Source organism: Callithrix jacchus, chromosome 5 (genome assembly GCF_049354715.1).
Source record: "Callithrix jacchus isolate 240 chromosome 5, calJac240_pri, whole genome shotgun sequence".
In the NCBI taxonomy this organism is placed as follows: Eukaryota; Metazoa; Chordata; class Mammalia; order Primates; family Cebidae; genus Callithrix; species Callithrix jacchus.
In genome coordinates this window covers 152,890,396-152,917,762 of record NC_133506.1, presented here as the reverse complement: position 1 = coordinate 152,917,762, position 27,367 = coordinate 152,890,396, and the positions used below count along the sequence as shown (strand labels likewise).

Below are 27,367 nucleotides of genomic sequence, written 5' to 3'. Positions count from 1 at the left end.
CTGGGTAATATTCTGCAGCCAAAATGTCACAGAATTCTCAATTAGTTGCAATAGTTGGCAGAAGGGAAAGAAAAGGGAAATTCCCTTGGTGTTGCTGCTGCTTATACATGCAAATAAGATCCATCCTAAGTGACACCCTGGCTTAAGGAAGAGTTGACCCCCACAGACATTCCTGTGGGCAAGGTTTTGCACAAATCAAACAGCCGCAAGGGCAAGTCTGCCACCCCACTCTAAAGCCACTTCTTTTTTGGGGGGGATGGAGTCTTGCTCTGTCGCCAGGCTGAAGTGCAGTGGCGCAATCTCAGCTCAGTGCAACCTCCACCTCCGGGATTCAAGGGATTCTTCCCCCTCAGCCTCCTGTGTAGCTGGGACCACAGGCACGCACCACCAGGCCCAGCTAATTTTTGTATTTTTAGTAGAGAAGGTGTTTCACTATGTTGGCCAGGATGGTCTCCATCTCTTGACCTCGTGATCCACCCACCTCGGCCTCCCAAAGTGCTAGGATTACAGGCGTGAGCCACCACTCCTGGCCACTTCTGTCTTTAAGAGATGGAACTGAATGCCAACCCTTGCTATTCACGTGGCTAAACAATAATTATTTTTAATGATAATAAGTGCCTAACACAATAATTCCCTTAGACTTTGGCTTCCCAAATTCCTCCCCGGGTTTGTTTCGTGAATGTGCTGCCCTCCTTCCTACTCCATAGCTAAAAGAGCACCTGGTTACAATGAGGAAAGTGGTATATCCTTGAGTCCATGATCTGTTTCTGTGTAACAGAACACTCCACACTTTTGTGGCTTGAACACACTATTTACTCACTAACAATTCTGTGGGTGAGCACTTGGGGCTGAGCTCAGCTCGGTGAATCCACCTACAGACACATCATCTGGTAACTTGGCCATCTGTGAACTAAGATGGCCTCACTGCTGATGGCTGGTGCTGGCTGTCAGTGGGGCCTTTCTCTCCCTGTGGTCTCCAGTCCTCAAGAGGCTAAGCAAGGCCTTTGTACATGGAGGTCTCAGGGCCTGCAGGAGGACCAAAATGAACGCTGCAAGACATCTTGGGTAGAGGCTTGTAGATCATCCACCCTCACGTCTGCCACATCCTATCCTGATCAGTCAACCTAAGTCATGATGCCAGCAGAGTCAAGGGGAGGGGAAAGAGACTTCCCCTCTTGATGGGAGGAAAAGTGAGGTCACATTGCAAGGGACTGTTGCATCCATCTTTGCAAGCAATCTACCACAAAGAAGTACTACCACAGTATTGTAACAAAGCCATGGCAAGACTCTGCCCAGAAAGAAAGTTTCCATGCGTTTACTATTTCTGACATGAAGGTTTTATTTTCTAATGATGCGGATGCAAGCCTATCCCCTGCGTATTGTTATATTGGAGCCATCTCAACATTTGAGTGTCATTATTCCTAGAAAAGCCCATGTTTAAGCTGCTGTGCACAGCTTAGAGAATATTGTACATTGTTTGAAATTTTTGGATGCTCAATTCTTCAGGCAGTTTTACAGAGAGCATTGGTATGTGCAAATTCCCTTTAGGTCAGTAAATAACTATTTTTTCTTTCTTTCATTTATTTCTTTTTTGAGATGGAGTTTCACTCTTGTTGCCCAGGCTGAAGTGCAATGGCACAGTCTTGGCTCACTACAACCTCTACTTCCTGGGGTCAAGCGATTCTTCTGCCTCAGTTTCCTGAGTAGCTGAGATTGCAGGTGCATACCTTCACGCCTGCTAATTTTTTTTTAAATTATTAGTAGAGATGGCGTTTCACCATGGTAGCCAAGCTGGTCTCAAGCTCCTGAGCTCAGGTTATCCACTCATCTCGGCCTCCCAAAGTTCTGGGATTACAGGCATGAGCCACTATGCCTGGCCCCTTCTTTATTTCATTTCTATGGAAGATTTTTCTCAAGTTTGACATCAAGAACAGCTCTGGCACCTGGATGGGGAGGTCCCTAGAGTTCTAGCTGCTTCTATAGATGTATGTGTGGCAGAGAATAGCCATCCTCAGATCCGTCCAGAGAGACTCCCGGCGGGGGAGTGGAGCATTTGAGGAGGCTGCTCATTGGTTTAATTATGCTTTAGAGACTCACCTACAAGTAGTTGCTAGTGGGTTTTTTTGTTTTGTTTTCTTTAGTCAACTGTAGGCTTAGAGTGGAAGAACAGCTGGAAGTGGAAAGCTATCTGCTGTCAGCTCTAGGAAATGACTTCTCTCCCTCTTTCATGTCCCCATGACACCTCTTTAACTGTCTCTCATCATATCTCTACTTTGCTCTGCCTCTTCTCTGCCAAGAAGCTCCTCCTGAACATCCGCCATCTCTGTATGTGTATGTGCGTGTTGTGTGTCTCTGTGTGTGCGTGGTGCAAAGTATCCAGCTCCTTCTCCTGGCATTTGGAGATCGGGCACCGTTCACATCCCACCCACAAGGGCCAGGGCTCTTCCTTTTGTAAGTAGCTTTGCTTACTTGGACTAACTTTGTAATAATTACCTGAATGGACTATTATTTTCTCCATTTTACAGATGAAGAAGTTAGGCTGAAAGACATTAATATTGTCTCAAGCTACACACCCAAGAAATGGCCAGACCAGGCCTAAACCCAGTCCTTTGGGCCTCTGGAGCTCACGCTTTTAAACCTCCCCCATTCCCTGCACTGCCTTGTTTTGCACATGGGTGGTCTATTTTTGTCCTTAAAGTTTCCCAGCTGTGCAGGTTTAGCTCCCATCTTTTTGTAAAAGGTTGCCAATTGGGAATTTCCCTGTTGTCTCATAATTTTAGTTAAATCCACAATACTGAAGCTACCAAGCAGGAAGAACCCTCCATTTTTTTTAAAGAAGAACCTGGAGGAGCAGCCAGATGTCTTCTACCTCCAGCCCTTGCTAAGAGGTGTCCAAACTGGAGTTTTGAACCTTCGCCCATCTCCTCATCCAGCCTCTCTCAGCAGATGTCTAGAATCTCCTGGGGGAAGCAGGGAGGACATGGAGAGTTCACAGATACAAGCGAGTAGTCTGAATTAGGAAAGTTGTTGGGGAAGTGTAAGAAAGTGTGCAGCGTGAGCTGCTCTCCAGCACTTATAACAGGTGAGAGAGGTGCCCCGGGGAAGTGAGGATGCCTGCCTCCTGGCAGACTGGCACCCCCTCCCCAGCTGGAAATCTGCTGACCTGTAAAGCCAAACCTAACCAGGTGTGCAGCAGGAGAGTTCCTAAGAACTTTCTCCAAAACTAATTTCCTGTATTGTATCCATGAACAGACTGATCTCAAGTCTATATTTCTCAATTCATATTCCCAAGATAGTCTGGTTGACTCAGCCCTGACTTTATTCTGGGCCACACTGTGAGTCCCCAGCCAGCTGCTGGCTTGGCTGCCAGTGCCACGTGCCCACCCCAAGTCCAGTTGGCTGTGGCCAGGACAGGGTCAAATGGATCCAAGGACAAGGCCTGAAGGTCATTCCTTTTGAAGGTGTGGTGGACAGGAAGCTTCCCTAATGGAGGCAAAACAGGTGAATACGCAGCGTTCTTTCAGGTATCAGGGACTGCTGACGATTTCTGCAGGAGGAACCAGAGAGGACAGTCAAGCTTTTCCTAAAAGTCCTCCTCTATCTCTCTCTGTGTGTGTGTATGTGTGTGCACTATGTAAAGTACCCAACTGATTTCACTGGTATTCAAAAGAATCTCAAGGTACAGCAATACATTTGGTATTATACATGCACACACATTTGTGAGAAAGCTGTAGGGCTCTCCTTTCCTGAGCAGCTGGAAGCAGTGATGTATCTGTTCCAGGCCTTCAGTCAGGGTGATTGCTTAATAAATATTTACTGTGCGGTAACTCTGTCCTGGTGTGTGAGTTCACCCTGACCTCTTGCTTCAGTCCAAATCTGGCCTCCTTCATCTTAGCTTTATTTGTTCTGAAGCAAGTAGGGAGGTTTTCTTTTTTTTTTTTTTTTTACTGTTTGTTTGTTTGTTCCCAGAGATCCTCTGCAGTATCTGGGGATCTCACAGCCCCCACTGTCATCCGGCCTTTGAGGAAACACAGGGTGGTAGACAGAGCAGGAGACGCTGGAGTCAGCCAAATCCCACCTGCTCCACTTACTGGCTATATGACTCTGGGCAAGTTATTTAAGGCCTCTTGGATGTTTGAGATCAGGATACTGAATTCCAGAAAATTGAGCAGCTGGATCTTGTAAGCTTCAGCTGATTAACTTGTAAACAGGGCTCCTGGGAGTCACCTTGTGGAATGTTTGGAAGGCTTCAGGGAGAGACAAGTTTCTGCAGGGGGCCTGGAGCACAGGAAGTGCGTGATCCTTTTGAGCAACCTGACCTGCAGCTGTGCCCTGTTGCTGCCACGGACTCGCTCTCCCTGGCCAGAAATATTCCCCAGGCCCACCGACTTTCGCTCAAATTCTCTCGGTCATGGAACTTCTCGATTATCTTTCTTAAATTGGCTACTGAATGCAGCCTTCTCTCTGCACACCTCCCTCACTTAAGCATTTGATAAATCCAGGTGTTTGTTTTTTGAGCTCTAATTTATTCACATTCCCGACCTCCCAAGCTTTACCTGCTAGACTGTTACCCTTCTCTCCTAGGTGAACGTCAGAAAAGAGTGTCTTGATCACCCTCATCTTCATTAATTTAGTCATTCATCCAACTACCCTCTTGCCAGTACTCTGTATCAATACACAATTTTTCAGTAGGGTGATGGGAAAGAAAAGAAGGGAAGGCACAAAGATGAAGAAGACAAATTACTATTTTCAAAGAGCCTACAGTCTAGAATGAGCACCACCATTGGTAAAGAAAAGTTGTATCTATCATTGTTATGCAATAGTTGTAGCTTAAAATTAACACTCAGAGTCAGTATTTCTTTTTCCTTTTTACATTAGCATGACAAAAATATCACAATCCTGTCCATTTCTGTTCCAGTCGTTTGTCTGGGACAGGGCAGACCAAACGTTTGCTTCCACAGATTACACGATCCAGCTGCTCGATTTTCTGGAATTCAGTTTCCTGATCTCGAGAAAATGAGAATAATAATCAGTATCTCACAGGCTTCTTCTGAAAATTAAATGAGAGAAAACAGGCATCCAGCATGGTTCTAGGAGTATAGTAGACACTCAGTAAAGTATGGGCTTGTTGGGGCTCAGAAAACAATACTCCAAAATGAAGACCCTCAGATGTAGTCTTGGAGGCAAAACTTTTTCTCTGACCTTCTGAAGACCTCCTCTCTCTCAATCCCATTCTTTCCCAAAGCTAGCCATAGAAACTAGATTCACTCTTCCCCAAGGTGGGTCGTAGAAACCAGAACCCTTATTCCCAAAGCTAGCCATATAACTTAAAATATGGCTCTAAAGTTCCTTCTACCTTTCTGTGTAAAAACTGGCCATAAACAAATTATCTGGGCTGTGTGTGGTGGCTCAAATTTATAATCCTAGCACTCTTTGGGAGGCAAAGGTGGGAGGATCATTTGAGCTCAGGAGTTTGAAGGCAGCGTGGGAAACATGGTGAGACACTGTCTTTGTTTAAGAAAAAGAAAAAAAGAAAAGAAAAAAAATTATCAGACTTCCCTTGTTTGACTGTAGGCCATAAGAACCCCATTCTAGAGAGAGCCCTGCCCCATCTTCAGAAGGAAGGAATGCTGCTCATAGAGGCCAAGCAGGCTCTAAACACACAGGACTTGCTGGGTTTCCCCACTCAGTCTATTAGCATTAGACGATACCCTTTGTGTCCAATCCTAATTCTACATGGCTGTGTACACTCTGTTGAACCTAAGTGTAAAAATGAACAATTCCCCCTGGGTCTTTGGGTCTTCGTTCTGGGGGCTTTCATGTATACACATTAAATAAATGTATATGCCTTTTCTCCTATTCATGTGCTTCATTTCAGTTACTTGGAACCTCAGGGAGGCCAAGAGATCTCTCCCTGTTTTCCATATATCATAAAACGAGGAAAAAAGAAAAACAATTCCTATTTTCCATCTACTATCAGTGTTTTTCTCCCCTTCACTCCTGGATCTGAGATTGGGATCAGTCCCAACCAGGAGACTCTCATGTATTCACTTCCTCCTGGTGCCTTAAGAGCTTTCCTCAAATCACATTTCTGAACAGGGACATTTACAAATTCCTTTAGAAGGTCTCCTCTCACCCATTGCCCTAACCAATGTCAAGAGAAAAACCTACTGACAAGTACAATTTAACAGATTTTCATTGGGCAAAGAATGATTCATGAATCAGATAGTCCCCCCACCCCCCAGCTAGAATAGATTCAGAGAGAATCCCTGTGGCCATGTGGTTGGAAAGGATTATGAACAGAAATAGGAAAGTGATAAGCAGAAAATGGAAGTGAGGTACAGAACAGCTGGATTGCTTACAGTTTGGCTTTTGCCTTATTTGAATGCAATTTGAACAGCTGGCCACCCTTGGCCAAAAGTTGGCGATTGGCACAGGAGCAAGTGACAGTCTGTTTACACATCCAGTTAGGTTACAGTTCACTATGTACAGAGAACCCATTAATCTGAACTTAAAATATGTAAGGAGGCAGCTTTGGGCTAAATATAATTTAACACCAGAGAGACTAGACCATTTCCTTCTGAGACATTGATCACCACCTATGGAGGTCTGTCCTGCAGACCTTGACTTAGTGGTGGATGAATAAATACACTTAAACATACAGAGTATGGTGATCAAGTGGGCTAGGGAGGTCATCAGCTGCTCTCGGAGGGCGATTGCAGCTACTTGACCCCTACTCACTGTTCTTTGCATTTATTCAGTATAGATTTAATAAAAGAGGTTTTAAGTCAACAGGCTTGTAGATGATTAACATGGTTAAAAGAGTGGTTTTATGAATGATAAAAGGTTTTGGTTCTGGGGCCTAGAACAAACACCATTAACAGGTCATCTTTTTTCAACCTCCCCCTGAGAGGACCATCTGGCACAAAGTTTACATGAGTAAACAGTTAGAGTTAAGACAAAGGAATGTGAGGTAAACAGACTTAACTGGGGAAGCTTATATTATCTTTCATCTTCACCTTATGACCTAATGCTCTAAGCTTACAATGTTACCTAATATTTCCCTTAATATTTTGCCAACCACCCTGAGTGAATCTCAACACTCTTCTTTCTGCTTCTATGGTGGTAGCTACTAGGAGAATTTTTTTATATTACAATGACTTATTTACAAATCTATTTTCTCAACCAATTAGGACTTCCTTGGAGGCAGGACTTTATTTTCCTGCAGACAATAAACTTCACAAGGGCAAAGACCATGGCTGTTCTTGTGAAACTTTGAATTGCCTGTCTCCCAGACAGCCCTGGCAGATAGCAAATGCTCAAGTCCTGAGACCTGCTTCTCCCTCAGTCCCACATGGCTTTTGTACAAGTACTCCCATGACCGAATTCCACCCTAATTCTTCTTCAGAGAGGCCTCTCAGACCACTTGATCTTAAGCAACCTCCTCTTGTTACTCTCCAACTCTTCATCGTCTCCACCCTTGTTAGGACTTTGCAGCATTGGTCATCATCTGGCATTATCTTATTCATTTGTTTCTTATTTCTTATTTTCCCCTTAGACTACAAACGACTTGAGAGCAGAAAACTTCTTACTTTTATTCACTACATTATCTCCAGCACCTAGAAAAATATCTGGTTCACAAATATCTGCTAAAAGAATTTGTAAATTGAGGTCATTACATGCCAAAAAAAAAAAAGTTAGCTAAAAAAAGTACATAAGCAAATGAATAAATAAAGCATTCCCACAAGTTTGGTTAGAAGTTTAAAATTAACAGCTTTGAACATAAAAATTATAAACCAAAAACAAAATTCTAAAACCCCCAACTGACTGATGGGCCTTCCCCTCAGCTAAGGGCATTCCAAAATTAATCCAAAAAGCTAGTTCAGGGCATAATGGAAGTGGAGGTTAGACACGCCTCATTATATTCCCTTCACTTTGGAATTCAGGCACAGATGACCAGCACTAACATTAAAACAGAGCCCTTAAGACTGATAGAACAGACTTTTTGAGTCTGAAAAGAAACATTTACAATCTATTCTCTCTGAAGCCTGCTATATGGAGGCTCCATCTGTACAAGAACCTTAGTCTCTACAACTCCTAATCTTAACCCAGATACTCTCTTGTATTGATTTCAGGTCTTCAGATAATAACTCTTTTAACCAATTGCCAATAAGAAAATTTTTGAATCTGCCCATGACCTGGAAGGCTCCCCTCTTTCCATTGTCTCACCTTTCCAGAAGGAACTAATGTACACCATACATGTATTTATTGATGTCCTATGTCTCACTGAAATGTGTAAAATCAAGCTATAGCCCAACCACCTCGGGCACATGTTCTCAGGATCTGCTGAGTCATGGTGAGAGAAGGTGCTGAGCTTCCAAATCCCTCCTTTCCAGGAGAGCCAGGGCTGTGTCATGGGCCATTGGTCACTTGTATTTGGCTCAGAATAAGTCTCTTCAACTATTTTACAGAGTTTGACTCTTTTCATCAACAGAATAAAAGACAATATTGGTGCTGTGACTGAAGCAAGTCAAATGACTAAAGAAATCTGGAAAACTGAGTTCAATAGCTGATGTTTCACGAAATATTTTTAACCTACTAGTAAAGTTGGCTCTGCAAAAATTAAAATTCAAAATTCAGACCCATTTATTTTACATTTTGTAAGAATTTTACTTAGCAATGTAATTCAAGTCAATTTAACTCCTGTTTTTAAATTATTTCCTTGAAGCGCATTATCTAGGCTAGCATAAATTGTAACTTCCTTGAATAGCTTTCCATAGAATAAATGTATGTGTTGATGAGAAACTATTTTTCAGTCTTTGACAAGGTAATTATCATAGCCCTTGAATGAGCTGCAGAATAATAAGTGTTAACTGCTAAGAAGCTTGATAGAAAATGACATGTTAGTTTAAAGTTGGGTCACATGTTGGTATACAATGCAGATTGGTGAGCCCTTGAAATGAGTTCCCAAGGAGCACAGAGAGGATTCCAAATACTATTGATATCCAGACCTTTCCAGTTACACAAAGGAAAGAGCAGTCTTCAGAGGACTACGTGTTAAAATATACCCTGTGGCTGTTTACCCTTCTTAAGACAAGTTTTGTTGACATTTACCCCCTTGGCCAGATGGTAGCACTTTGAGGGTGTGGGCCATGGAAATGACTTTCTCAGCTTCTAAGATCAAAATAAATTTTATTTCCTGCAACATGATGGTGGAAATGTGGAGGCCTCTTCTTCTCCTTCAGGCCACCAGACTTTGTTGAATGGCTCAGAGTTAAGAACATGGCCAGAGAAGTCCCACTCTCGCCATTTGAAGCCATGCTTCAGCTTACTAGTCATGAGAGCTTGATTAGTCATTTACCTTCTCTCTGTGTCTCAGTGATCCCTCTTTCCAGATGATGACAGTACCTACTACAGAGGTTTGCTGTGGGGATTACACAGATTTATAGTGTCTGGCACATAAAACCCTCCAAATAAAGATGAGTGAGGGTGCTGTTCATTCCTTCATGGTGCTTTCGGGAGTGGTGTGTTGCTCACAACCTAAACTGAACTCTACTTCCAAAAGGAGGCAAAATCTGAGTTTAGAAAAGGTAACACCACTGACATTGTTACATGATAATACTCCAGGGGATTAAAAACAATCCTAAACCCTTAGACATCTCAGAGGTCCCTGGAACCAGCTCACCGATTGTGTAAGTGGCATAACTTGGACCGAGACTGTGATAATCCAAGCAGGGCAATGGATCCAGCGTCCTGATGATCCAGCCAAAGTTTGACTTAGGAATAGAAAAGTAGCAATAATGCTTTCTTGTTGTGACTCATGTTTTAAAAATAGAGTTTCTGGGTAAAATAGCAAGTATAAGATAAAATAGCAAGTGCAATTATCTCCTATTCTTCTGGAGACACAGGAATAGACTTTTGAGAAAATTAGCACCTTAGCCTCCAGTTGAGCTTCAGACTTTGAAACAGGAATAAGGTTTAGAATTTCAATTTCTTGAATAGTTCTGTAATTAGGATAACCAAACTCCCAGTTTTGCTGGGAGAGTCCCAGTTTATGCCTGTTGCCCCGGTGTTCCATTGCATTCGCACTCCGTTTCACTCTTCAAAGTATCCGGGTTTGGATGATGAATTTTACGTGTTCCCTGCTCAAAATGCAATCACAGCAAGAGTCATGGCGAGCGAACTTGCTGAGCCTCCAAAGTCTTTCCTTTCTAGGAGAGCAAGGACAAATTTTATTTTTTGTGTTCTTTAAAAATAGAGGATTAAAGAGAAAGCAAGTGACAAAAATCATCACAATCAACCTTACCACCATATACTGAGCATGATTTACTATATTTACTGTGAGTGATGATCTCTGCTAAGTTCTGCTCAGTGCTTTTTTTTTTTTTTTTTTTTTTTTGAGACAGTCTTGCTCTGTCACCCAGGCTGGAATGCAGTGGTGCAAACTCAGCTCACTGCAACCTCCACCTCCCAGGTTCAACCAATTCTTGTGCCTCAGACTCTTGAGTAGCTGTGATTACAGGTGCCCACAACCATGCTCAGCTAATTTTTGTACTTTTAGTAGAGACGGGGTTCTGCCACTTTGGGCAGGTTGGTCTTGAACTCCTGACCTCAAGTGATCTGCCCTCCTTAACCTCTGGGAGGAGGTTGCTGGGATTACAGCCTCCCAAAGTGCTGGGATTACAGGTGTGAGCCACTGCACCCAGCCCCGTGCTAAGTGTTTTTGAGATTGAGTCTCACTGTGTTGCCTGTGCCAGAGTGGACTGGTATGATCTTGGCTCACTGTAACCTCTGCCTCCTGGGTTCAAGCAATTCCTCTGCCTCAGTCTCTTGAGTAGCTGGGACTGCAGGTGCCTGCCACCACGCCTGGCTAATTTTTATATATTTTTTTTCAGTAGAGATGGGGATTCACCATATTGGCCAGGCTAGTCTCAAACTCCTGATCTTGTGATCTACCCACTTCAGCCTCCCAATGTGCTAGGATTACAGGCGTGAGCCACCACGCCTGGCTGTTAAGTGTTTTTATACCCATTTTCTCACAACTGTGTGAGGTAGGTATTTAGTTTCCATTTATTAGAGAAGCTAAATCAAGAATATAGAGCAGCACATGGTAGAAACTGGAATTTGAACCCTGAGCAGTCTAGTGCCATGGTCAGTGCCCTGCTCTGCTGTGCTATTCTTTTGTATATCCTGTACATGAAGTGAAGGGTCCACAGAGTGGGCACTTAAAAAGTTTCTCCGAGCCTAGGGAAGAATTTTTTTTAAAGCAAAAGGCAAGAACTGGGTTTACTTTGTAAGCGAGCCATATCTTCCTTGTTTGGTTCTTTAATATGTGATTTAAGAATACCTTTAAAAAGAGCTGAATGAGTCTCAAATGTTCCCCTTTGGTAGTATCTCCAAAGAAGAGCTGTGTATAGCTGCCTCTTGCCAGCCCTTCACTGCTGATCTTCCACTGCCAGGCATCAGCAGGGGTCGTTCTGGGGAAATGACACAAGGCCAGAGCCTTTGTGGCCAACACAGAGCATGCCCTCTGGTTCACCACCTCTATCCACTGTTCATTTGTAGCGACGCCACTTTCCCTGGAGGCCAATGAATGCTGTTTTTCTCTCTGCCGCTGGGGTAATTCAACCAAGCAAGAGAGAAATAGGAGAAGAAAAGAGGTGGGGGGAGGGGTTGGCGGGGGAGGGAGATGTTTACCAAAAAGCAACAGTAACTTAGATCATTCAGTTCCAGTACAACATAGAAGTAGTGTAGCGGCCTCTCAAGGATCCTTTCAGGATTTTAGACGTAAGAAAGAAGAATTTTAATGACAAAAATGGCTTTGAGGTATCTATTCAAATCTAATAACCTGTCCAAAAAGAAGAAAAAAAAAGCTTTGGAATAGAAACTCTTTTAGATGTCTATTTATTTTGTAAATGAAACTTTGAAAACACCGTGTGGCTATGGGTTTAGAAACAGTTTCGAAGTTCTGGGAAACACCCACTGATAACAATGAGAACTATTCCATGCATTTACTGAACAGCTTCTCCCATTAGATCATGAAGGCATACTTTAACTGTGAGGTAACTGAGGTTGGGTAAGTCAATAATTCATGGGGTGATCTGTTCCTTAAAGGAGTTCTGACATGCCTTTGGCAAAAGCTTTCAGATGCTATAGATGGATGCCACTCAGCATTCTTAGCTCAGGTTTATAAATCAGGTTGTAGCATGAATAAGGTACGTAAGAAATCTTTCTAAGAGAAAAATGAGGTTATTTAAACAATCCATGTTTATATGATGGCCATCTTTTAACAAAATTTCTCTTCAATACGTTAAAAATGATCATTGAATCATCAAATGTAGTTTTGTTCTCTGATAGACAAAAGAGTAGTGTTTAGACTGTCTGAAGAATCCATCTGACTGAAAGATACAAACAAATGTGGTCTTGTAGTCATCTCTGCGGCTTTCTAAAAGCCCAGTGTACAGAGGTCAGACAGGGACCCCAAGAGGGTGGTCAGGAAGGAAAATGAGCTCTCTTCTGTGCCTAGTCATTTCATAACACTGCCCTCGGCCTCCAGAGAGGCAAGAATGGGGGTGCTGTTTGCAGATTCACATCACCCTCTCCCTGTGACCTTAGATACCATGCTGCATCTTTCTATTCTGCGATTGCCTTTCACATAAAATTGTTGAATAAAAAAACTTGGAACCAGCCTGAGAGGAAAGTACATAATAACATCTGCCTTTTACTTTTTTAACATTATTCTGAAGATGCAATCAAATACAACCTAGTTGTTATGTGCGGTGATTACATTTTAAGAGTTATGCCAATCATTCATGTACAGCTAAACACAGAAAAGGAAGCTACAGATGCGATCTATGAAGGACATTTAGCAGAAAATGTGCATTTTCTTCCATTTTTTGCCTGCAATTTAATACCCACTAAACTGGATAATGACTAAGTATATATGTATATCTTCAGAGGCCAGCATACATTGTTTCTTTGTGTTAGGTACACCTGGAGTCAATCTTGTGACTAAGGCAGATGGGAGGTGATCTGCGACTCCATTCACAAGAATCTAGTATGAAGCTGTAGTATTCATTTAGAACTTCCATTTATGTGCCATAAAAAAGGGGATATCAAGTGAATAAAGGAAGCCATCAAATCTTTTCTTAGCACTAGGCAGCATTTGGATGACAAGAGGAATTTAGAAAGTGAGGGCTAAGTGCCCAGAAGGGTCAAATGCAGTAAGTGGGATACTGAATACTGCAGCCAGAATTATCAAGCACTTCCTATCATCATTGTTATTTACAACATACACCTCTTAGTAGGAATTAAATAAATTTTTGGAGAATTTCAAGATAGGTCCATTGAGCAAAATGAAAAATAACAGCCTGGTCTAGTGACACTTGTGCCCTTTTGAAGTGATAGCACTGACCTTATCTAGCACTAATTCTATGTTTATTCAAGTCTTGGGTTATCATTTCATTGATCATTATTCAGTTCCATGAATGATCACTGTCCTCTTGAAAGAAATTATGTCTTGCTTATTGCCTCTTAAATAAAAAAAAAAATGTGGACCATCATGACATAGTGATCAGTCTGTAGAAAAACAATGAGACTTTATCCTTATAGGAAAGTAGATAGCTAATCAATTTATTTCCTTCTGAAATACATTTTTCTAGCAGAGTAAAAATTGCAAATAAGAAAGTTAGAAAATAAAATATACACTAGTGAAGAGAAATGGTCAAGAGAAATGGTCAAGCGATAATTTTGTGAATATGTTTTTTCTACAAAAGCACTCAAAGCTTTTGCTTCCACTTTGGTTCCAACGTATTTGCTGGTCTTAAGAGATACTTTGGAGCAAAATCCCTTAAACACACCCAAGTTGATAAAAAGACATATATGTACAATAGAGATATAGTGGAAGGGAAGTTGGCTTATCAATGATTTTGTGAATAAGTCATGGTCACCTTATAATTTATATCAAACTATAATTACATAATTCTGGAAGCATACCATAGACTCACAAGATATAAATAATATAGCCGGTCAAAGTAGGGCTGAATATTGGTGATGAACTGGCCCACTAAGGCTAGAATGTACAGGAACATTTTCCATAGAGAGCAAGCAAAAGGAATGGTCCAGGAAATGTGATTTTATGAGAGCTCAAGAGTTCATGTGTTAGCCTAGCCTCGATTACTCATATGTGTTCTTTGGCTTTAAGCAAATTGCCTACATGTGTTGATTTTATGTATTAACTACAGATGGATGTTATCACTACCAATGGGTATCATTGAGCCCCATTTGTGAAATAAAGCTAGTAAATGCCAAGTAATTAATGATTTCATTAAATGGTAAAAACTGTCTTCCTTCCACAACACTATGATCAGGAATTTTTATTGTGACTATTATCTAATAATAGTTAAATTCTTATGATGGGTGATTTTCTTCTTCTTTCAAATTTAGTAGAAGTGTGTGACCGTGAAGCATTCTTTCTTACCACTATTGTAACCAGAATTTTGAACACAAATTATTTTTGTGTGCTCACCAGATATCTTGAAAACATTTTAACCTGATCTCTGAATATGGTATTTTGAATACTGGAAGCTTTTGTATTTACATAGATATTTAAAGATATAAAGTAAAAAATCGCAGCATATATTAATAGCATCTTGTTCTACTCCAGACATCTAAAATTTCAATTAATCAAATTCAACAAATATAACATAGACATTTGATTAAAATAAACAAACAAACACAAATCTTCGAGGTTCTTTGCTTGTTTCAGCACTTTTGAGCCTAAAGCTCCTAACTGCATTCGCACGTCTTGTACCATGCGATACAAGCATCAGGATTATGACCTGGAATGCTCAGTGCTTCTGCAGTCACCAAGATGATGAAACCATATCTCTCATACATGATTTACTAATGTAAGAATGTGAAGAGGCTATCCTAAGTTCTTTTAGAAAAGGAAATGGAAATCATACTCTGAAATATATCTACCTGATTTTATGAATACTCCAGGCAATTTTGGTTTTAATTCAGCACGATACCTGATTATTTTGAGAACTGGATAAATGGTTTTAGATAGATGAATATCACCTTCCATGTCTTCAGAAGGAAGGAGGGAGACATATTTTAGAAGATCACTAAAAGTACATGTAGTACAAATCCCTAGTGCTTACATTAGTCAAGGATTATTGTGTAAGAGGCTACCAAGTAAGTCTTGCTGTAAGTTCATAAAACAGTGTGATTTATTTAACAGTTTCCAGGGCTGGACAGAGCACTGATTATTTACACCAGTACATAATACACACTGGGCTGACAGCACAACTTGGGATCTAATTTACAAAGACTGTTTTTTTTTTGTTTTTAATACAGGCTCATATCTCAAAGGGATTCATAATGAATGCCAGTGAGTTAATTACTGCTTAAGAAGATCTGAATCTTTCTTTTTTTTTTTTGAGACGGAGTTTTGCTCTTGTTACCCAGGCTGGAGTGCAATGGCGCGATCTCGGCTCACTGCAACCTCCGCCTCCTGGGTTCAGGCAATTCTCCTGCCTCAGCCTCCTGAGTAGCTGGGATTACAGGCACGTGCCACCAGGCCCAGCTAATTGTTTGTATTTTTAGTAGAGACGGGGTTTCACCAGGTTGACCAAGATAGTCTCGATCTTTTGACCTCGTGATCCACCCACCTCAGCCTCCCAAAGTGCTGGGATTACAGGCTTGAGCCACCGCGCCCGACCTCAGATCTGAATCTTTCTACCTCAGTAACTATCCTAGTAAGACTAGGATGGGAAACGTGTTAGAAGAGAAAGAAATGTCTTTCTTGCATCTACCACATAATGGCCAAGGAGGTGATGAGGGAAGGTGAAAAAGGATTAGGATGGCGGGACTCATGGATTTTCAGAACCAAAGGTGTACAAGAAAACTTGTGTTTCAGCAGGTAGCTCTGCTGGCTAGCGCATATACAGCACTATGAAGAGAAGATACAATTCTGCTGACTCGGGTCTTTTTTGTTATTGTTGTTGCTTAGCAGTGTTTTTATTATTTTTTTATTTTTATTGTACTTTAGGTTCTGGGGTACATGTGCAGATAATGCAGGATTGTTGTATAGGTACATACATGGCAATGTGGTTTGCTGCCTCCATCCTCCCGTCACCTATATCTGGCATTTCTCCCCGTGTTATCCCTCCACAATCTCCCCACCCACCACTATCCCTCCCCTGCCCCCCCAACAGACCCCAGTGTGTGATGCTCCCCTCCCTGTGTCCATGCGTTCTCATTGTTCAACACCTGCCTATGAGTGAGAACATGTGGTGTTTGATTTTCTATTCTTGTGTCAGTTTGCTGAGAATGATGGTTTCCAGATTCATCCATGTCCCTACAAAGGACACAAACTTGTCGTTTTTTTATTCTTTCTCTTCGTTTTATTTTTCCCACCCATAACCCTTGGATAAAACTGTATTAGCAAGTCAAAGTGGGTATCGGTCACTAGAGAGTTGGTGGAATGTGGTTCAGAGCCTAACATTGCATCTTGGAGAGTGGCTATGTTGAATCTCTGCACACAAGCTACATAATCGACACCTCTGAAGGCAAAATCAGTATGTGGTGGCGGCAGCAGGCCAGTTTGGAAGAAGTATCGGCAAACTAACTTTTCCCTAGGCTTTAAAGAAAAGCTTTCCTAGGGGCTAGGAAAGTGGCGAAGAGGTAGGAAAGCTGGCCAAAAGAAGATCTCAGGGGCCTCATTAAAATAAGCAGAGGGAAAGGAGTGTGTGAGGATGCAAAAACCTGAAAGGAGCTGGGACCTGCTGGCTAATGAGGGAGGGACACAGGGACCAGGAATTTGCAATCTGGATCAGCAGCTGCTTTGCTGAGTCGCTCTGGGAAATACTTCATTTTTCTATTCCTCTGGCACCTTGCTTTAAAGCAAGCTACTACCCTTATTTCATAGGGCAGCTGTGAGAAACAGATCATAAAAGCAAGCTTGAAGACTTTTATAAATATACAAAAATTATGTAAATGTGAAGGAATAACAAGGACTATCAGACATATTGTGTAAGTTATATAAGATTCAATAAAAGGCTTTCATGTGCCTTTGACTTGCATTTTATTTTTTTATATTCATAAACCAAATGATGCTGAGCTTGTATTACTCATCTAGAAAACTTTGCAAACCTGAGACTGTTGCCACATGAGAATTAAAGATTTACAACCTGAGATATTGTTTCAGATAGAAAGGGGTCAGGGAAAGAGGCAATGAGACATTATTGATTTTTTGCCCAGTAATTCCTTGGCTCTTGACAGTTCAAAAACCGAAGTTGAATTTCAGCAGTGTTTCTTTTTGGTTTGCTTTATATTCTCACACATCTAAAAACATCAGCTTATAGGATGTAAGCTTATAACAAGGAATGCCGTATAGGATCATGCCCAATTCTCATATTTACCACTTACCTAATTTAAAATAGATTTAATCTCTACGCTTAGTGTTTTTTCTAGAACACATGCATATTAGTTTCTAAAGTGAAAACCCAGTAAAAAATCCTTATGAATCATTTGAGTATTTATGTTAAGGCAAACCCACAAATTTGGCTGTATCTAGAAATCTCTAACAAACAAGCTAGAATCTAAAAGACATCTGGCTGGAAGCATTGTATTCACTTCTAAAGAAGACAACACATAAGAGAAGCTCTTGGCAATTTTATTTTTAGTTTAAATGGAGAGACACTTAGAGCCCTTTTCTTGAACATTCTAAGTAACAGTGTCCAGTAATTTCCAGTTAAAGTGTTATTTGTCTATTTACTAATGAGTTGACATTATTGTTGTCTTACCAATGAAGTATAGTTAAAAGTGAAATCAGGACTTCTGAACATAATATCTGCTTTCCTATGGTGTTTGTCCTGTGGAATTGGGGTAGCCTCACGTGGAGGAGGAGTTGAATTGGGGACCTGCCCTGCAACCCAAGGCATATGAGAAGCAGAGCTGTCTACTTACACAGCTAACACCCAGGCCTCTGCCTTCACACACAGTCAAGCTCAGCATCGCTAAGAAGCTGCTGGTGACCCTCTTTTTGAAAAGGTCCCCCAGTAATTGTAATCACATAATTGCTATCTGCTGTTGACCATTGGCACTGAGCAAATATCATCTCAGGTAACCCTCACTATCATTGTAGCTATTTCCATTTCCAGTTGACAGAGAATGAAACTCAGGATTGGAACTCTGGTGAAGAGTGGTGCAACTTTCCCAAGGTCAAAAGCCAGTAGGCGGCTGATCTTCGATTTGAATGCAGGTCTAACTAATTGAAAAGTCTCTGTTCATTCTGTCTGCCATGCCCGGAGGTTCGGGTGCCTATTACAGTGACAGGAAGAGCTAAGCAGGTGTTTCTTCTTAGCTTTCCTACTTCAGTCCTTCAAAGAGATTTTATTTCTCTAAGGTGTCTCTTGTTTACACAGAACAGATTGAATTTTGTCAAATTCATTTCTGATTATGTGAGATTCCTACTGACGGAAACCAAAGTTAGTTACCTGTTAGAATAGGTCCTTACCATACAATTCTGAGAAAAAGAACTCATTCTGACTCGTACCTATACCTCAACTTAAATTGTGATGTTGGTCACAGTTTCTTTCTGATCTGGATGAAAAGTGACTAGGCAGTTATTAATACTAATGAATAATTAGTGCCAGATGCAGAGCAGAAAGAATAGAAATAGGGCATCCCTCGTTCAATTTCCGCGATAAATAAAAGAAAAACATTAGAAGTATGTGTGTCCGTGATGTGTATGTGGGGTGTGTGTGTGTGTGTGTGTTAGAAGAAAGTCTAGGAATGAGAAAAATATACTTATGCAAATGCATTACCTTGTTAAACTGAAAGATGACTGTCTTAGAAATAGCCTAAAATTATGCAAAATAAATGTAGGCGGATTTACACTATAGTGGTGGGACTTTGTCCAGTAGCGTTGATGTTCGTCTCACTACTGTGGCTGCTATACCTCAGAAAAGGTAGGATCCCGACTGTGCAGCCCCAAAGGTTGGGGCATAAATGACACATGTGCATAAATTAAGGGCTAGGCCAATGGGCAGGCTTGGGTGCTGACATTCAGAAGGGACCACTGTGGCCTCTCCACCATTTGGACCATGCCCATGGACATGAAGGACAATCTCAACTTCTCTTTAGGCAGAAAAGAACATGATACATTAAAAAGAATTTTTTTTGAAACAGAGTCTTGCTCTGTTGCCAGGCTAGAGTGCAGTAGCATAATCTCTGCTCACTGCAACCTCCACCTCCTGGGTTCAAGCGATTCTCCGGCCTCAGCCTCCCGAGTAGCAGAGATTACAGGTGTCCACCACTGCACCTGGCTAATTTTTGTTATTTTAGTAGAGACAGGGTTTTACCATCTTGGCCAGGCTGGTCTCGAACTACTGACCTCATGATCCACTTGGCTTGACCTCCCAAAGTGCTGAGATTACAGGCATGAGCCACCGCATCTGGCCAAGAACATAATGCATATGTTACAGCACAGACGTACCTATCTACAAGCGGAGAGATTAACCCTTCCTGGATGTTGAGGACAGTTATCTTACAATACAGCACTATGCTACAGACATAGTAAGTACTTACATAATGTTTGTTAGTGGAAGAATAAATACCCTTTATATCATCCAAAATATCACTAACTCTGCTATTTGAAAAAGTCAATGCCAAGCTAACCCTGCCTAGATTTAAGCAGAAAATATACAATAAAATATTAGCGTTTGTGATTAAAAGCTGATGTCATGATCTGAAAGTGATGAAGGGAACAGTGACCGATGAAGGTTGCAGCAGGTTTGTTCTATTTCACTTTATCGGAACCAATTTTGTAATTAGATTATTCAAAGTTTTATTGATTCTTTTGTTCTGATGGCCACATATATATATATATATCTTTTTATTTATTATTATTCTTATTTTTTTGCTAGAGCAGGACAAATCTTGTCATTTGCACACAGGCAAACATGTAATCAAAATACAGACTTCTCTACAAGGACCCATAGACAGGTGAACCTCCACATTCCAGATTTGTTATTCTCAATTTGGGTTGTATGTTGGATTCATTCATACTCTTTCTTATAGTGATGACAGTGCTCAGCCTGCTGGCACATAGCACCACTTGCAAAGACGAAGAAGGAGAGTAGATGACATGTTTCTTAGGTTGGCTTCCTAAAGTAGGTAAAGATGATATAATCCCTCTCACAGAAAAATGTTTTCCTTCACTTTCTAAAATAAGAGAATCACCTGCAATAATAGCTTTCTCTGGAGATGCACCTAATAACAGCTTTATTTTTCTTATTTTTATTGATTTGGTTTTCATTTTATTCGATGGATTAGAGAGATAGATGAGGTAGGTGAAGATTTCAGCAACTATTTTCTCAGATATTAGAGGTTCAACCCATGCATTGATCATTATGCATTATTATCTTTTGTATAATTCATGTGTAGCTAAAGATAAGGTGGAAATCATAGAATGGTTTGAGAGGTGGGGGTCAAGCTACAAGCTTGACTGAAGGAAGACAAGAGCTGTGTAGCTGAGAGGATGAAAAGATTCGATGGTTTGACTCTGTCCTTAAACGAATCTCCCTTTCCTCCCTTTCCTCCTTTGTCTTTGGAGCGGTCACATCTGTTCCTGAAATAGCTACTGTGTGTATGCACGCATGCAGATATGTGTGTGTGTGTTTCTGATGTAGCTATGTTCTATCCATAGACAATGCCAAGAGTCTCTCACATAAAAGTTTTATATTTACATTCTATGAGAGGCAGAATAAAAGGCCAAATCAGAACAGAATAATTTTAAGTGAGATTTTCTTAGTGACTCTGGGACAAATATACATTTAAGAATTCTTTGCATACCATTAGGTAAATGAAGTTACCTTGTAACCGAGAGAATTAACCTAATGTCTGAATGTGCTCTGAGATACTATTGTCGATTTTCTGTGTTAGGTCAGATGCCCAGGTTTTGCCTACTGCTTAGAGTACTGCCAAGGTCATCCTTGCCATTCAGGACAGGCTGGGCTTCTACCTCTGCCCTTGTCTCTGAGAAGACGAATTCTTATTTCTTTCTCAAGCATGAAGAAGCTAAAATGTCTCTGACCCTATCCCTCCTTTGCCCACTCTTATGCCCAGGCTTGCTCGGACCTGATTCTCAGAAAGGGCTCTGCTCTGCCCCTCAGAAGGGATAGGAAGCAAAAGAACTGCCCCTGCTGCCCTCAGGATGGCGAGTGGGAGGAACTCCACCTCCCACTGCTTCCGAGGTGCCCTAGCCAAACAGGATGACATCCTCCTTGCACAGATTCTGACAGCTTGCACTTGGCCTGCATGGAAGGAAGGACCACTTTTAGCCATACTCCTTGAGCATATCATGATAGGAGGCAGCTGCAGTGAGGTCACCCACATCCCACACCTGATACCTGACCAGCTGGGTGGCCTTGGGCAAGTTGCCCTGGATTAAATTGTTTATAACTAATCCAGACAAACTGCTGGTGAGATAGAAACTTCATCCACCTTTCCAATTACTTACAACCAAATGGTGATTCTCACTTGCTGGTTAACAAACATTGTTAAATAGCTATTGTACTAGCCTTAGGAGGCTCAAAGGAAATAGAAGCTGCATCTGAGTGTCCCTTGTTCTTCCATAAATGTTGGCTGAGTCTGTGCTAGGTCTCCAGTGCTGGGCAGGATGTTGGGGATTTAAAGATGCAGGAAGACCACTGCCAACTTCAAGGAACTCTTGGTCTGGGGAGATGAGAAAAACAAAACAAAACAAAAGCTGACAGAGCTGTTTTCAGCACCGTGGTGGTGATGAGCACAGCGGGGATTCATCCACTGAGCAACACAGAGACAGTGCCTCACTCTGCCCGCAGCAGGGCCCACGTGTCCAAGATCACTCTTGCAGACATTTAGTCAGTATCTTAGCAACACATGCATCAGTAGTTCATGTGTTTCTATTGCTGATTAGTACTGCGTTGTATGAATATACCACAGTTTATCCTCTCGTTGGAGGACATTTGGGTTGTTACTAGTTTGGGTTGCTTAAGTTTTTTCCTGCTCATAACTATTATAAATGAAGTGGCTCTGAATATTCTTGAATACGCCTTTTTGTAGGCATGCACTCTCATTTCTAGGAGCAGATTTGCTGGAAGGTGTAGTATGTATGTTAGTTTCATAAAAACACTGCCAAACTTTGCCAAAATAGCTGTAATTTATTTTACATTCTTCAACATATGACAGCTCCAGTTCTTCTGCAACTCTCTGTTTTATCAGTCTGCTGAATATTCTGCCATCCTAATCCATGTAAAAGGCTATCTTGGTGTCTTTAACAGCATTTCGCTAATAATGAATGGTGTTGGGCATCTTTTCAGGAGTTTATCGGCTCTTGTTACAGCTTCTATTGTGAAGTATCACCTTTTGTTTATTTTTTGTTGATTTGATTGTCTTTTTAGTATATAGACAGGTAGATAATCATATATGCGTGTGTGTGTATGTACACACATACAAAGAAAACAAATATTTTCTTCCAGTCTGTGATTTGCCTTTTCAGAACAGACTTTTTTTTTATTTTAATGAGGTTCAATTTATTGTCGTTTTATATTTAGGGCTCTTTGTGTCTTTTCTAGGCAAATTTCATCCACTTCAAAGTTGCAAAAATATTTTGTATTATTTTCTACAAAATGTATGGTTTTATGTTTTATATTGGGGTCTCAAAATAATGTTTGTAGATGTTGTGATGTTGAAAATGGCATTAAAACATTCTTTTTCTATTTCAATTTCAAGATGTTTCTGCTGCTATATTATTCTTTTAATGTGGTAAATTATCTGATTAATCACACTGATTACATTTCCGAAGTAAACCCCATTTGGTCAATTTATTTTTATTTTATTTTATTTCACTTTTGAGATGCAGTCACCCTCTGTTGCCTATGCTGGAGTGCAGTGACACAGTCTCTGCTCACTGCAACCTCTGCCTCCCAGTTTATAGCAGTTCTGCGTCAGCCTCCCGAGTAGATGGGACTATCGGCGTGTGGCACCATACCCAGCTAATTTTTGTATTTTTAGTGAAGATGAGGTTTCAGCAGGTTGACCAGGCTGGTCTCAAACTCCTGACCTCAAATGATCTGCCCTCCTCTGCCTTCCAAAGTGTGGGATTACAGGCGTGAGCCACTATGCCTCGACCATTTGGTCAATTTATTGTTCTGTTTATATGATATTAGAGTAATTTACTAGATTAAAGATTTAGATTTGATGTCTGTGTTCATGAGGATGGTGGTCTTTATAATGTCTTTGTCAGGTTTTGGTAATAGGGTTATTTTAGCCCCATAAAATGAGTTGATAAGTATTTCCTCTTCCACTATTCTCTAACTTCATTTGGTGGAATTGGTTGATTTTTTTTTTTTTTTTTATTAAATGTTTGATAGAAATTGCAAGTACAGGCTGGGCACAATGGCTCACACCTGTAATCCCAGCACTTTGGGAGGCCGAAGTGGGTGGATCACCTGAGGTCAGGAATTGGAGACCAGCCTGGCCAACATGGTGAAACCCCGTCTCTACTAAAAGTACAAAAATTAGCCTGACGTGGTGGCAGGTGCCTGTAATCCCAGCTACTTGGGAGGCTGAGGTAGGGGAATCGCTTGACCCTGAAATGTGGAGGTTGCAGTGAGCTGAGATCACGCCACTGCACTCCAGCCTGGGCGACAAGAGTGAGACTCAGGCTCAAACAAAAAAAAAGAAAAGGAAAAAAGAAATGGTAAGTGCAGCCACCTGGTCCTGCAGTTTTTCTCTGTGGAAATGTTTTGAATTCTAAATTCAATTATTTTAATCTATACAGACTTCTCAGATTTTTAATGATTTTTTGAGTATTTTATTAAGACGAGTTTTTCAAAGAATTCGTGAATTTTATCTATTATCAAATTTATTAAAAGAAACTTTTATAATATATTTTCGCTATTCTTGGATATGCAGCAATTGCTCTTCTGTTACTGCTGATGCTAGGAATTTGTGTTTTCTCTCTTTCTTCCTACTGCTCATGAATGTTATTATTTTTTTCAAAAAATTGACTTCATTAATTTTCTTTATAGTTTACACATTTTCTACCTCATTTGATTTGCTTTTTTTTTTTTTTTTTTTTTTGGTTGAGACAGAGTCTCGCTTTGTCACCAGGTTAGAGTGCAGTGAGGTGATCTTGGCTCACTGCAACCTCCTCCTCCTGGGCTCAAGTGATTCTCCTGCCTCGGCCTCCTGAGTAGCTGGGACCACAGGTGCACACTACCACGCCCGGCTAATTTTTTGTTTTTTAGTAGAGATGGGGTTTCACCCTGTTGGCCAGGATGGTCTCGAACCCCTGACCTGGTGATCAACCCACCTTGGCCTCCCAAAGTGCTGGATTACAGGCCTGAGCCACCTCACCCAGCCCTATTTGCTCCTTTTTATTTTCACTCTTTTACTTACTTTAAGGTTAGTGTGCTCTTCTTTTTCTACTTCTTAAATGGGACTTAGCTTATTGGTTTTACATCTTTTTTCTAATATAAACATTTAATGTTATAACTTTGCTTTGAAACACTTCTTTAGCTGCATCTCACAAATTTTAGCATACTGTTTGTTTTCATTATTATTTAGTTCAAAATATGGTGTTTTTTTTTTTTTTTGAGACGGAGTTTCGCTCATTACCCAGGCTGGAGTGCAATGGCGCGATCTTGGCTCACTGCAACCTCTACCTCCTGGGTTCAGGCAATTCTCCTGCCTCAGCCTCCTGAGTAGCTGGGATTACAGGCATACGCCACCATGCCCAGCTACTTTTTTGTATTTTTAGTATAGACGGGGTTTCACCATGTTGACCAGGATGGTCTCAATCTCTTGACCTCTTGATCCACCCACCTCGGCCTCCCAAAGTGCTGGGATTACAGGCTTGAGCCACCATGCCTGGCCCAAAATATGTTTTAAGATTTCTAATATTTTCGTTTGGATTTATTTTTTGATCCATAGGTTATATAATGTGTTTCCAAATTTCCAACTATTTGTAGCATTTCTATATATTTTATTTTGTATTATATTTTTGTCTATGCAAATATTTGTATATTCTTTTACATATCATAAGCTGTTATTTTCATATTGTTTCTTTTTATTTCTAGATGTATTATTTATATATTTTATTGTTATTTATTTTGAATTTAATCTTACTCTAAGATTTTAAATGTGTGAAATATGTTAAGACAAGGTTTATCTTGGTTAATGCAGCGTGTACTTGAAAAGAATGCATATTCTGCGTTGTTGGGTAAACTGCTCTTTGAATGTCGATTAGTTCTTGTGGGTTGATAGCATTTTTCAAATTTTCTATATTCCTATTTGTGTTTGTGTCTATTAGTTGTATAAATGACAGAAATAGGGGTGTTAAAATCTCCAATTATGATTATGGAGATCATGGAGAGTGTGTGGAGAACATAACCATACACTCCTTTTTTTTTTTTTGAGATAGAGTTTCACTCTTGTTGCCAAGGCTGGAGTGTAGTGGCACGATCTCAGTTCACTGCAACCACTGCTTCCCTGGTTCAAGAGATTTTCCCACCTCAGCACCAACACGCCCAGCTAATTTTTGTATTTTTAGTAGAGATGAGGTTTCACCATGTTGGCCAGGCTGGTCTCAAACTCCTGAGCTGAAGTGATTGGCCCACCTCAGTCTCCCAAAGTGCTGGGATTACAGACATGAGCCACGGCACCCAGCCTCTAACATATTTACATCTAATATTATTATTGACATGGTCAGGCTCACATCTATCCTCTTATTGATTAGTGTTACATTTGTTCCATCTATTTTGTTTGTTTTTTACTCTTACCCTCTTTCTTACCCTTTTTACACTACCTTTTTTGTAAAATCAAATATTTTTAGTGTTCTTTTAAAATTCTCTATTGGCTTTTTATCTACACCTATACTTTCAGCTCGCTGTCTTTTTACTGGATGTTCTAAGAGTTACAATAATGTAGTCTTAACTTATCAAAAAAAGTACAACTAATTTAAAATTAAATTAATTATTTTCATTAAAAGTAAAATCAATTATTATATTGTTTAAGAAGCTAGGACAAACATGGGGCTCAAATACGTTCCTTATCTCAATTTTCCCTGCTGTTCAGTGATGGAAAAATTCATATTTTCTCTCCAGCTTTATAGTATACTAGAGAACAGAGCCTGTCTAGCTTGCAGTGTCTTTTATTAAAGAGAGTACTCTTTTCTCTGGCAAATAAGTAAACTACTTGGAATCGTCTCTGTTCTGTCAAGCTCAGTTTGGTTCTTTGGTAGGGCTGTTTCAGTATAGTTTTGTCTTTAGTCCTAAGGTGCGGCCCTTATCTGAGGTGTGGTCTTTGTTTACAGGTTGTGGTGCTTTTGGGATCTGAACTAAATGCCCTAGATTCTCAGAGATGCTTGTCATACTGACCGTTCCAGAAATCTGTCTAACTTTACATGGCTCCTAATATTTCATGGTTTGTTTTTTCAGCCCTGAAGCATTCCTTTCTTTAAGGACTCATGGAATTTTTTCCTCTGAATGCATAGTATATCCCTTGGCCAAGAATCTGTAAAACGCACATGCACAGATTCTTAGGGTCCCAGCTCTTATCAGAACTCACCTTTCCAGTACCCTGCCCTGAGAGTTCCAGATGCTTCTGCAGTCTTGAACTCTTAACTTTCTCAGCTCAGCAAAAGCACTGTGCACTGCTTGGGCTCTATCTCCCTGCATTCCAGTTCACAACATGCCCCAGCAAGAAGCTAGGACAAATATGGGGCTCATCTGACATTTCCTTGCCTCAGTTCTTCTGTCGTTCAATGGTGGAAGGATTCAGTATTTTTCTCTCCTGTTTTATTATATGCCAGAGAGCAAATCTGGCAGGAGTAACTATATCATAGATAGAAGAGGAAGTCCCACAATTTATTTAATTTGTATCTTCAATATCTGGCTTATGGTAAGCAAGCCATCAATGTAAGATACATGCTGCATGTATGAACGATGTACATACATTTGGATTAGTGAAGGGATGGGAAGAAGAAATTTATTAAGTCTTTTCTCAACATTATTTTTTCTCGTTAGCCCTTTTCACAGTCTAATATACTTTATATTTTACCCATTTTAAATTTTGTTTTGTGTTTCATTCCCACTTAAATGCAAGTTCCACGAGGACGTGACATTTTATTTGTTTTGTTCGTTGATTTATTCAGTGCCTGGCATATAAAAGTTGCTCAATAACTATTTGTTGTTAGAGTTAATCAATAGATTTTTCAGGGTGATCTAGCATCCTATTACAGAGATATGATAATGAAGCAAAGTCTAACAAGTATGAAAACCATCAATGGATAGTTAATACTTTTATGGGAGAG

At 40.6% G+C, this 27,367-nt stretch overlaps 1 protein-coding gene and 2 long non-coding RNA genes across 4 annotated transcripts in view; 1 reads left to right on the top strand and 2 right to left on the bottom strand.

Moving 5' to 3' along the window:
• Positions 1-27,367, top strand: part of STARD13 (StAR related lipid transfer domain containing 13) — a 554,175-nt gene that overhangs the window by 33,190 nt on the left and 493,618 nt on the right. The gene's annotated exons all lie outside the window — the stretch shown is intronic.
• Positions 1-27,367, bottom strand: part of LOC144582895 (uncharacterized) — a 35,925-nt gene that overhangs the window by 6,144 nt on the left and 2,414 nt on the right. The window lies entirely within an intron of this gene.
• LOC144582896 (uncharacterized) lies at positions 4,856-19,686 on the bottom strand. The gene is made up of 2 exons (XR_013536443.1): positions 19,403-19,686; positions 4,856-5,002 (listed from the first exon to the last, which is right to left on the bottom strand). It is a non-coding gene; the product is annotated as an uncharacterized LOC144582896 (long non-coding RNA).